This window comes from Homarus americanus, unplaced genomic scaffold, assembly GCF_018991925.1.
Source record: "Homarus americanus isolate GMGI-L3 unplaced genomic scaffold, GMGI_Hamer_2.0 scaffold19318, whole genome shotgun sequence".
Lineage (NCBI taxonomy): Eukaryota > Metazoa > Arthropoda > Malacostraca > Decapoda > Nephropidae > Homarus > Homarus americanus.
In genome coordinates, this window is record NW_024732238.1 from 5,523,362 (window position 1) to 5,535,490 (window position 12,129).

A 12,129-nucleotide genomic window follows, 5' to 3' on the forward strand; every position below is an offset into this window, starting at 1 on the left:
GAATGGCTGTAAAGGAGGGAGGGAAAAGAGAGACAGAAGAGAGAGAATATTTTTAAAGTAATATATTTCTTTAAACATGAATTTTGAGGTTTCAATACTCTCTCTCTCTCTCTCTCTCTCTCATAGCAGCAGGAGGAGGGGGTGGCTGTATCCTGAAGGGTAAATTGTGGCGAGAAAAACAACCTCATTATGGATAATTTAGTAGAGGGGGTTGACGCCATCTTTATCGTGTAGTGAAGTTTATTTTTTTTTTTTTGCACGAACGGTTGAGTAGCTAGGATTATTTTATTTTTCGGATTTTTTTTATTTATTTTTAATCAGAACGGTACTCTTTCCCTCCCTGGTAGCGTTAGGGTATTTTAACCAAGAGGTGAAATAAACTAGGGTGTCTAATCTTCACGTGATTCGGTAGTTAGGGTTGGAGTTGACTGAGGTTTACAATGACCAGAGATTCACCGTCACAAATATGTCGTCATTACACACACACACACATATATGCACACACACGCACACAGTCGCTTGGGAGGGGTAAGAAATTATCGTAAGACTTTAGGAGACTCGAGACCCAATTTTACAGGCATTACTCTTGCTGTAAGACGCTAGCCACGATAACACTCTCAGGGGGCACACAGCATGACCCGTTGATCACCTTCACTATCCTTTTAGTAATCAAACCCAACTTGAGGAGGCATTTCATTACTGATTTATATTGATTTTTTTTTTATTCAATTGCTCTTCAAGTTTCAGCATCGGGTTAGAATTAATGTGTGTGTGTGTGTGTGTGTGTGTGTCATACCAGTCAAGTCCACCCTGATGGTTCTTTGTCGGCACCACGATTGTCTTAAGATTTTTAATATCAAGAGTGATTTTAGCCTTAGGGGAAGTTGGTGGTGTCGGGGGGGGGGACGTTGATGGAGAGTGGGAAGGAGATTGATGGAGAAGGGAGGTTTGGGTATATGTAGTGGGGTTAGATGAAGGAAAGGAGGGGGTGGTAGGGGGGGTGGTGATTGCTGAGGGAGTTAGGAGGTATTGTCTGTGTGTTCCCCATTACCTTTTCCCTTGGCGGGTTTGTATTTTTATGTGTGTGTGTGTGTGTGTGTGTGTGTGTGTGTGTTGCGTCGTGAGATTAATAACACCCAACTTGAAGATAAATGGCAGTAGTGTGGGATAAACTCATCCTTTATCAGAAACTAACGGAGATAAGTATTATTGTTTTGGATGCTGTTGATCCCGGGGTTTGTTTACACTCGTGGTGAATGTTTCCTAGACTTGAGGTGTAGATGGCTGACACTTTCCCTCCTAGCCTTCAATTAGTGTGTTTTCTGGACCCGAGCTGTTCTATTCTGTATATCAGCTGGTTTGTGGTGTTGAAAGGTGTAACATGATATATGGTAGGGGTGGAGAACATCGTAATAGGGTGTGTGTAGGGGAGGAGGAGGAGGAAGTGTGTGTAGGGGAAGAAAGGGGAGGAGGTGTTTTTTATGGAGGGGGGAACTGTGTGTGTGGGACATTACTGGTAAAACTGCCAAAGTTGGGAGTTTGTATAGCTGGTCTTGATTCCCCCCCCCCCCACTCTCCTAGAACTCCCCACCTCACTTGTACCCTCCCCCCCCTTACTATACTCCCCCCATTACCCTATACTCCCCCCATTACTCACACCTATTAACTTAACGCACCTTTAACACCACGAACACCATTTACTCTTACACACACACACACACACACACACACATACACATCCTTGACCACCGTAGGGTCAAGACCTATTCAGCCGCTGTTCCTGCTGAGCAGCGGCTCCCCTTGGCCATGTCGGCCCATTCCTCAAGTCCCTCAATCCGACCCATCTTCACCACCGGGATATCAACATAATCAAAAGTGACAATTTCGTTTCGGAAAGAAGTGGGATTAGTGTTGAACAGTGATGAACAGTGTTTAAGCCAGTGAATTCAACACTAGACAGTACCAGTGAGAGCCGTGACCCACCAGTGAGATAAGCACCCCTGGGAACCATCCTCTGACCAGGTATTAATTCGTCCACCCTGGGAACAACAGGGGGCCGGTTATGCACCTGACTACGAGATAACACAACATCACCCAGCAGAGTGAGGTACTGTGACACCACCCCACACCACACGGTGTCCACATGACCACTTGAGGTCCTTCATATCAACACCCGAGGACGAGTTACTACACCACGTGAGCACCACACCACCCGATGTCTCCATGACCACGGAGGTCCTTCATATCAACGTCCGAGGACGAGTTACTACACCACGTGAGCACCACACCACCCGATGTCTCCATGACCACGTCAGGTCCCTCATATCAACACCCGAGGACGAGTTACTACACCACGTGAACACCACACCACCCGGTGTCTCCATGACCACGTGAGGACGAGTTACTACACCACCCGGTGTCTCCATGACCACGTGAGGTCCCTCATATCAACACCCGAGGACGAGTTACTGTACCACGTAATGAAAGCTTTTGTTAAACGACCCACCTTCCCCATGTCTTTGTAATGACATTTTTGTCACATGTATATTTTCAGCCTTCGGGCTGCAGAACATTTTGAATAAACCGTTAATTATTATTATTATTATTATTATTATTATTATTGTTATTATTATTATTATTATTATTATTATTATTATTATTATTATTATTATTATTATTATTATTATTATTATTATTACACACCTACCCCCTACCCATTACCTACCCATCTCCTACCCATCTTAATACACTAAAATCACACCGAATATTAGAAGACCAAGGGAACAACATTAAACTCAAGTTACTCATAAGTGTAAAAGGTCAAATACACATCCGGAAGTCAATATGGTCTTAAGTGATAGCGGAAGTTAAAGGTCATCAAGTGTGTCATTGAGGGCGTCCTATGAGGCAATACCCACACTTCATATCCTACCGGAATAATAATAAAAATAATAAGAGAAATAATAGTAATAAGAGTTATACTAGTAATAATAATAAGAGTAATAATAACAATAATAACTACAAATAATAATAATAATAATAAGAGTAATAATAACAATAATAAAATCATAGCATAATAATAATAGTAATGATGATGATGATAATAATAATGACAATAATTAATGGGAGTAATGACTAGTAACAATAATAATAGTAAATAGAACGTTCCCTCCCTTTCTCAGCCCTTGTCCAACGCTTGTCACTGCCAGTCGCCGTAATTTTGCTCAATCCTGGGAACCTAATTTTTCTTTGAATATTTTGAGGTTAATTTTGACTCATTTTTTACCTCAATAATAGAAGATTAATGCGTTGGTAATCGACTGGGGTTGTTTTATTAAAGTGTGGTGATATCTCTGTCTGTCTGTCTGTCTCTGTGTCTGTCTGTCTGTCTGTCTGTATTTATCTCTTCGCTCTAACTTTCTCGTTTCTCTCTTTTTTTTATCTTTCTCCCCTCTCTCTTTGTCTATATCTATAATTCTCTCTCTCTCTCTCTCTCTCTCTCTCTCTCTCTCTCTACACCAAGTTTGCCAATTACTCATCATGCCAACAAATTAAAAGTTGTATCATACCACTGCTTAACTTCGTCATGTCTTCACGTTAAAAATTAAAATAGTTCATTTCTGCTGCTACTTGTGAGTCCCCTTGATGTTACTGCTTGCTACTTGCTACGGCGGTGCTTGTTTTTTTTTGTTTCTTCTCTGTTGATGGTGGTAGTGGTAGTGGTGGTAGGACTGGTGGTGGTGGGACTGGCGTTGGTGATAGTGGTGGTGGTGGACTGGTGGTGTTCATTTAAAGCCTCGCTCGCTCAACGCTTTGTTTACTTAGCGATATGCGATATTACCTCTCTCTCACACACACACACGCACGCACGCATAAATTTACCGGTTAATGAGAAAAGTTGGTTGGGTGGACCAGAGTCGTGTGAACATCGCCCTCACACGTGTTCTGTGATGGGAGTGAATGATCGTGTTCGTGTTTCTCGTATCAACATTGAGAGAAGGAAGTGTTTAATGTTACGATGTTTGGGTGTATTATTGTCCTACGGTGGTTAAAGTTAGGTTGAGGTCTTTAATCTTCCCATATTCGTGACGTTATCCCCTCCTACGTAATGGTTAACGTTCTGTACATTAAGGTTAGGTTAGGAGTTAGGTTCCCTCCATTCCGTAACTTTAACCTCTATAATACAAAGTGGTCAACGTTACGATATCTTAAAAGGTTATAATGACGATAAAGCCGACATAACACTAACAAACAACGCAACTTTAGTCTTTAGTTCATAGGTTAATGTTCTGATGGCGTAACTTTATCCTCTATAGCCTGAAAACAATGGGGGTTGGAAGGGGGGAGGGAAGGGGGGGTAGATAGAGGTTATTTTTACCAAGGTTAATTGTTAGTTATGACCCATTGTTGCATTGTAAAATAAGGTGTACAGGTAGTGGTATGTAGTCTTTCCTTTTTTTGTTTTTCAGGTACACAATTAAGGACAAAAAATACCCCTGGGCATTTTTGGCATTCGTGGGCATTGTTCTTTTGGGTCCAGATAAATGAGGGAGAGTGGGAATGTTTTTTATGAGTTATTTACAGGTTTTTTCGTGGATTAGTGAGGATTAAACTCTATTTTCCCCTCCTACACCTTGTTCCTAGTTCATATCTAAAGGGGTTAGATTAGGTTAGTTTATGTTAGGTTAGGTTTGCTCAGGTTAGGTTAGGTTTGCTCAGGTTAGGTTAGGTTTGCTCAGGTTAGATTAGCGAAGGTCAGTTAATGACAGGTCAGGTTAGCGGTAGGTGGAGTCATGATGCAGATAATGATATAATCACCTCGCCGAGAATCGATCATGTGAGGAAGGGAAGCTGAGTGGCACCCTGGGGCAGTAAGAGGCACCCAACTGCCCCCCCCCCCATCCCTAGATTATGAGCATGGGTGACAGCGGATGTAGCGAGGATGAGAAGGTGGATGGTGTGGTGTGGATGGAAGGGGGATGAGGAGGTGAATGACACTGGATGAGGTGGATGTAGGGAGGATGAGAAGGTGGATGGAGGGAGGATGAGGAGGTAGATAACAGGATGTAGGGGGGAGGATAGTCCAACCTAACCTAATGTAGCATAATAGCCTCATCTAACATAGCATGATAACCTAACCTAAGCTAGCATGCCGGCAGGATGAATTGGGCGAGGACAGAGGCTAACCAGATGGGTAAGGGAGCAATATGGCTGGAGGCATTAGATTATACGAGGGAGGAAATGACGTAAGAGGAAGAGGAGGAGGAAGAAGAAGAGAAGGGGGAAGGGAGGAGGGAAATGAGATAACTATTTGATGGCAATTTGCGGTGTGATGTGGTTTGGCAGGACTTACTGAGCCTGCAGAGATTATATATATATATTTGTGGTTGGGGGAATTTAAATTTTCATTCCTGTACATAACCAGCGGAGATGTGAGGACGTTTCTCTCTCTCTCTCTCTCTCTCTCTCTCTCTCTCTCTCTCCTTCCTTCCTTCTTTCCTCATTCAGTCTAACGTTTCCTCCCAGCCTCGTTCCTTTTCCCCCTCCATCCCTCCCTCGTCCCGTCCTTCCTTTCCTCCTTTGTACCACCTCTCCCCCCCTCCCTCCCTCCTTTGTTCCATCTCTCCCCCCTCCCTCCCCTCCCTCCTTTGTTCCATCTCTTCCTCCCTCCATCACCAACTCTCACTATCCCTTCCTTCCTCCCTCCCTCCCTCGTCTTTTTCGTTCAAGATTCTCAAGCGATTCCCGAGTTAATTTTCCCCTTTCCCTTAATGGTGTATGGTAGAACGCAGTTAGTTACGGTAATGAATACGATCAACTTACGACACCATTTTGACTGCGGTGTCTAATAATATGTCATAAGTTAAGTGAGGATAAGAGTCGTTTTTCTCGCATCGTTAGCTTAGTTAAGGGGGATAATTGACTTAACGACCCTTTGAGAATTGAGTCACCTAAAGATAAAACCCCTTGTTTGTTTTTCACCTTAAGATTAACTTAACCTAACCTGACCTAGCCTAATCTAACCTAACCGATTCTAACCTGAGTTATCCTAACCTAACCTGGCCTCTCCTATCCTAACCTGATCTATTGTAATCTAACCTCTCCAAGTCTAACCTGCCCTGACCCAACCATACCTGACCTATCCTAAACTAACTTAATCTAACCTAAATTAAACCGACTTAACCCAATTTAACCTAACCTAATCAAAATATAATCTCTAACCCAGTTAAATCGAATCTAATTTAACCTAACCCAACCCAATCCAACCCAGTTAGCGTTAGGGTGTTTAATCGTCAGGTGATACAGGTACTGTTTTGATACACTTCCTGTATATGTAAGATTTGTATTTGTAGTGATGATTCTAATTAAACTTTCTGCCTATGATTGCTTCAACACGGTGGTGACGTCGGCGGCTGCGTCCATCGTATGAAAGCTTCCCATTGGTTTGTTGTCGTGTGAGTGTGGAGTCTCTTATTGGTTAGTGGACAGCTGGGGGCGTTCCCGTTGCTGACGTCACTGGAGCTGGTTGTGACGTCATGGTCCCGGGCGGGGCTGGTCTCGCTCACCACCTCCACCACTTGGCTCTTACCAGCTCTCTCGTGTGTGTCTGTCTGTGTTAATGTACTTCCTTGTGTGTGTGTGTGTGTGTGTGTGTGTGTGTGTGTGTGTTATTATGTCTTGGTGTACTTGCTTTCTTGTGCCAGTCCAAACATTTGAATAAGTGGGATTTTATTTATTATTTTACAAAGTGGGGAATTACCGGGTGGGATTTTATCTACTGGGAAAGTGCTGGATGGGATTTTGTCTACTGGGGAATTATTGGGTAGGATTTGTCTACTGGGAAATTGCCCGATGGAATTTTATCGAGTGGGTTTTTTTTACGATGGCTTTTTAACTGTGTACAATATTGGTTATCAAATTTGATCCCCAGAGGCGTCCAGCTTCGCAACCAGCCACTGTCGCATGTGAGGGGTGGTGGGGAGGGTGGGCAGGCAGTGAGGGAGGGTGAGCAGGCAGTGAGGGACGGTGGGTAAGCAGTAAGGGACAGTGGGCAGGCTGGCAGTGAGGGACGGTGGGCAGGCAGTGTGGCAGGCAGTGAGGGACGGTGGGTAAGCAGTAAGGGACAGTGGGCAGGCTGGCAGTGAGGGACGGTGGGCAGGCAGGGACAGTGGGCAAGGATTCAAGCAAGCAGGCAGTGAGGAGCAGCAGACAGACAGGTGAAATACTCAACCTGGTCTTAAAATCCCCGAATATGCCATAGGGTTGGTTCCCCAATACCTGTCCTTCCAACAATGTGGGCAGCCAACCAGACAAAACCGCTCCAATTACCTTCAGTAACTAGCCCGGTCCATACCTGCTTCCACATTATTAGTATGTCGCTAGTCAATAGTAGGAGTAATTGTAGTGATAGTTGTTTTAGTTGTACTGTATCTAGTAATGGTAGTAGTAATAGTAATAATAGTACAGTTCATTAGAATATATACCTAGACCTGAATAATGACGATTTAGCCGAGTCTCCACATTAATAGACTAAATTGTCCTATTCATTCATTCACAATTTACTGATGGGAATTGGCATTTTACAGGAATTTTTGGTATTATTGTATTTCATATTTGTGATTTTTACATGAATAATGATTTACCTGTATTTTTGTAAAGCTGTAATTATGTAATATGTTCCTGTATTTTCCTTTTTGTACTTCCGTTGTCGGTCTTGCTGTCCTCATTAAGATCATTTTAGTTTCTTATTGTAAGGATTTATTTTTTACTATAATGATGGGATGGTCTTGTAGTGTGTGTGTGTGTGTGTGTGTGTGTGTGTGTGTGTGTGTGTGTGTGTGTGTGTGTGTGTGTGAGAGTACTGAGAGTATTGTAGTAGTAGCAGCAGTATTAGTTGTTATTGTAGGCATTAATGGTAGAAATAGTAATAATAGTCGAGTAATAGTAATAGTAAAGTCGTGTATGTATAAAACTGGTGGATGAATGTCTGTTTAAGGATTAGTGGCTTGAATTATTTATGAACTTCTGGTGGTATTTTTGTTTTTGTTTTTCTCATTTAAATATTTGTTGAAATAACAGCGGACTTAACCTACTGAACCGGAGGCACTTTTGTAATTTTGTTCATCTTATTTTTACCTTTTTTTGTTTTTTTGAACCCTTGTGGACGTTAGATTAAAGCTCTTTTAAATACACTACATCAACCAAATCCTTCCATAACCTTCACTGTTTATATTTGATTTACACTTTTGTTTACACGATTTTTCAAGAATGTAAATTATCACGTAAATCGAGAGGCACCTGTGTGTTATTTAATGAACTGATTAAATGGGAAAAAAAAACTGTTTATTCCTCACACGAAATGTAAACACAATTTACCTGGCCAGAGTGAGGTGTAGATGTGTTGAGTGAGGTGTAGGTGTGTTGAGTGCGGTGTAGGTGTGTTGAGTGAGGTGTAGATGTGTGAGGTGTAGGTGTGTTGAGTGAGGTGTAGTTGTGTTGAGTGAGATGAAGGTGTGCTGAGTGCGGTGTAGATGTGTTGAGTGAGGTGTAGATGTGTTGAGTGAGGTGTAGGTGTGTTGAGTGAGGTGTAGGTGTGTTTAGATGTGCTTGAGTGAGGTGTGGTGTTGAGCATGGCGCAGATGTGTTGAGTGGAGGCGTAGATGTGCTGAGGAGGTGTAGGTGTTTAGTGGAGGTGTAGATGTGCTGAGTGAGGTGTAGATGTGTTGAGCGAGGTGTAGATGTGTGAGGGGTGTAGGTGTGTTATGGAGGTGTAGGTGTGTTGAGGAGGTGTAGATGTTGAGGAGGTGCAGGTGTGTTGAGGAGGTGTAGGTGTGTTTAGTGAGGTGTAGATGTGCTGAGTGAGGTGTGATGCTGAGTGAGTGTGATGTGTTGAGGAGGTGTAGGTGTGTCGAGTGAGGTGCAGATGCGTTGAGTGAGGTGGTGTGCTGAGTGATATAGATGGAGGTGTAGGTGTTGAGTGAGGTGTAGGTGTGTTGAGTGAGGTTTAGGTGTGTTGAGTATGGTATAGTTGTGTTAAGTGAGGTGTAGATGTGTGAGGTGTAGGTGTAGATGTGTGAGGTGTAGGTGTGTTGAGTGAGGTGTAGGTGTGTTGAGTGAGGTGTAGGTATGTTGAGTGAGGTGTAGATGTGTTGAGTGAGGTGTAGATGTGTTGAGTGAGGTGTAGGTGTGTTGAGTGAGGTGTAGGTGTGTTGAGTGCGGTGTAGGTGTGTTGAGTGAGGTGTAGGTGTGTTGAGTGAGGTGTAGGTGTGTTGAGTGAGGTGTAGGTGTGTTGAGTGAGGTGTAGGTGTGTTAGGTGTTAAGGTCTACAAGATGTGTTTTATTTGAGGCGCTGCTCTGTGTCACTCGTCGCCTCCGCCCTGAAGTGTGTCGTAAGTTTAAACTCTTGAGGAACCGTGGCGTTGGTGAGGCTTAGGTTACCGGATTAATTTGTAGAAGTTGTTGGAAATGATGTTGTACAGTAGGATAGTTAATAACCCCTGGGAGTTGAAGATTGTAGAGGGACTGCAGTTAATAACACCTCCTCCTCCTCCTCCCCCTCCCTTCTCCTCCTCCTCCTCCTCCTCCTCCTCCTCCTCCTCCCTCCCCTCCACCTCCTCCTCCTCCTCCTCCTCCTCCTCCTCCTCCTCCTCCTCCTCCTCCTCCTCCTCTGCTCTCTAAACCCCAAACAAACACAAGACAAGGTAGTTATTGAGTATAGCAGCTGAATTTTTATATATTTTATAATTTATTATATATTTTGTCATTTTAGTATATATTTTGACATGATCGCTAATGGGGGGGGTTAATGGGTACATGGTGGTTAATGGGTATATACACTAGTTAATAGAGAGCTGTTTAATGGGTGCATGAATGTTAATGAAGAAAAACCGATTGGCAATTAAGACACAAATGGGATAAGGTAAAGGTCACACGTTAATGGGGCCTGGTAATGGGTACACGTTAATGGGGCCTGGTAATGGGTACACGTTAATGGGGCCTGGTAATGGGTACACGTTAATGGGGCCTGGCACACTAATGGCCTGTAATGGGTACACGTTAATGGGGCCTGGTAATGGCACAATGGGGCCTGGTAATGGGTACATGTTAATGGGGCTTGGTAATGGGTACACGTTAATGGGTTGCAACAAGTGCCCCAAAATATACATATATAAGCAACATACATTTCATTAGCCTCCCCATCCCCCTCCCTCTCCTCCTGCTGTACCCCTCCCCTTCCTCCTGTACCCCTCCCCCTTCCTCTCCCTACCCTCAAAAATAATATCCTTGTCCCCGGTGATGCAGTTTACGGTGTAATTGGGTAGTTAGCTTCTGTAGGGTTAGACTAGTGCGTGCTAACACCATCGTTGTATGGGATAATGGGTGCTGGGCCGTGGGGGATTCTTTGTATTGAGGGAAAGAGATGATGGTGGGATTAATGTAGGGTGAAAGAATGGGATTACCTGATGGAAGTTGAGGGAAAAGGGATTATTTGATGATTAGCTAACCTAATGTAATCTAGTTTAATCTAATGCTAACCCAACCAAACTTAACTGAACTAACCTAACGCTGATCTAACCTAACTATAACCCTAACCTAACCCAACCCCCGAGGTAGTGTTAGGTTGTTTAATATTCAGGTGAAATAAGCTGGGGCTAATCCTTAAGTGACCTATTTGGTGGATTAGTGTAAAAAAAAAGATTATTTCCCGTTCATGCTAACTGAAATGTAAAATCCACCGTTATGGGGGTAAAGTTTTTGCTAATTGGTTACTTTTTTCCGCCCCCTCTCCATCTCTCCCCTCTCACTTGATGTTGTTGGTCTCGCTCCTCACAATCAGCTTTAGCGCTGATTGGTTCTTTCCCACGCTGACGTCTTATCCAGGATATACTCGGATTGGTCCTGGTTTGTTATGACTGTGTGGTCTAGCGTCAATCTCTGTTAACTAAGGCGCTCATTGGTCGTTCCTCACGTTAACGTTTCAGCTGCTGTGCTATGATTGGCTCGTACTTACCGTGAAGTATGTGCCGACTCCTCTTCCTTACTGTGAGGTCAGATGTTCACGACGAGAGACCACCAATCAGAACTATGTTACTCCTGTGCTACTCGTGGATGGTGGCAAATTGCTTCTGGGAATGAGGAACACGGGGCTGTGATCCAGGTAGTGGTTGTCGAGGGAGAGGCATCTTGTGTCACTCTTCATTACCATACAGATCGACTCACAGATTACTCTCCTTAATGAGTGTTGGGCGGGGGGGTGATACTGGTTAGGCTTGTGTGTGTGTGCGCGCGCAGGAGACGTTGATAATCAGTATGTTTGTATAGGAGGCTGATTGTATGTATGTATTTTTAAGTGTACAGGAAACGTTTAGTAGTGTGTGTGTGTGTGTGTGTACGTACAAGACACATCAATAGTGTGTTAGTGGATCGCCTAAAATTACTCCGTGTCGTTTTTAATAGTGAGGCTTTAAGGTGACCGCCCAGTAGTACATCCCATCCCGACCACCTGGCACATATTGTCAGTCAATCAGTCAGTCAGTCAGTAACCTATTCATTCATTCAGTAAATCAGTCATCCATTCAGTCGGCCGCACATTCATTCAATCATTCATTCACTCTCTTATTCATATATATATATATATATCTGAACTCACTCACTCACTGCCGGAGTTTCCTACAGAGTAGAGAAGTTATACCTACTCCTGGTAGAAACATCGTCTGCGTGTGACTCGTCTTTGTTGTTGTGTGATGCGCATTTGTTTACCCAGCTGATCAAAGGTTCATATATGATATTCTTTTGGTGTTTTGTTTACCTGAGTGAGATCAAGGTAATGGATGCTTCAGGTTACAGTCTTAGTGATGTTTTGATGCTGTATTTTGTATTATGTATTTGGGTTCTACAGGAGACAATTGGGTTCTGGAGGAGACAATTGGGTTCTGGAGGAGACAATTGGGTTCTACAGGAGACAATTGGGTTCTGGAGGAGACAATTGGGTTCTGGAGGAGACAATTGGGTTCTACAGGAGACAATTGGGTTCTACAGGAGACAGTTAGGTTCTACAGGAGACAGTTGGGTTCTGGAGGAGACAATTGGGTTCTGGAGGAGACAATTGGGTTCTACAGGAGACAGTTG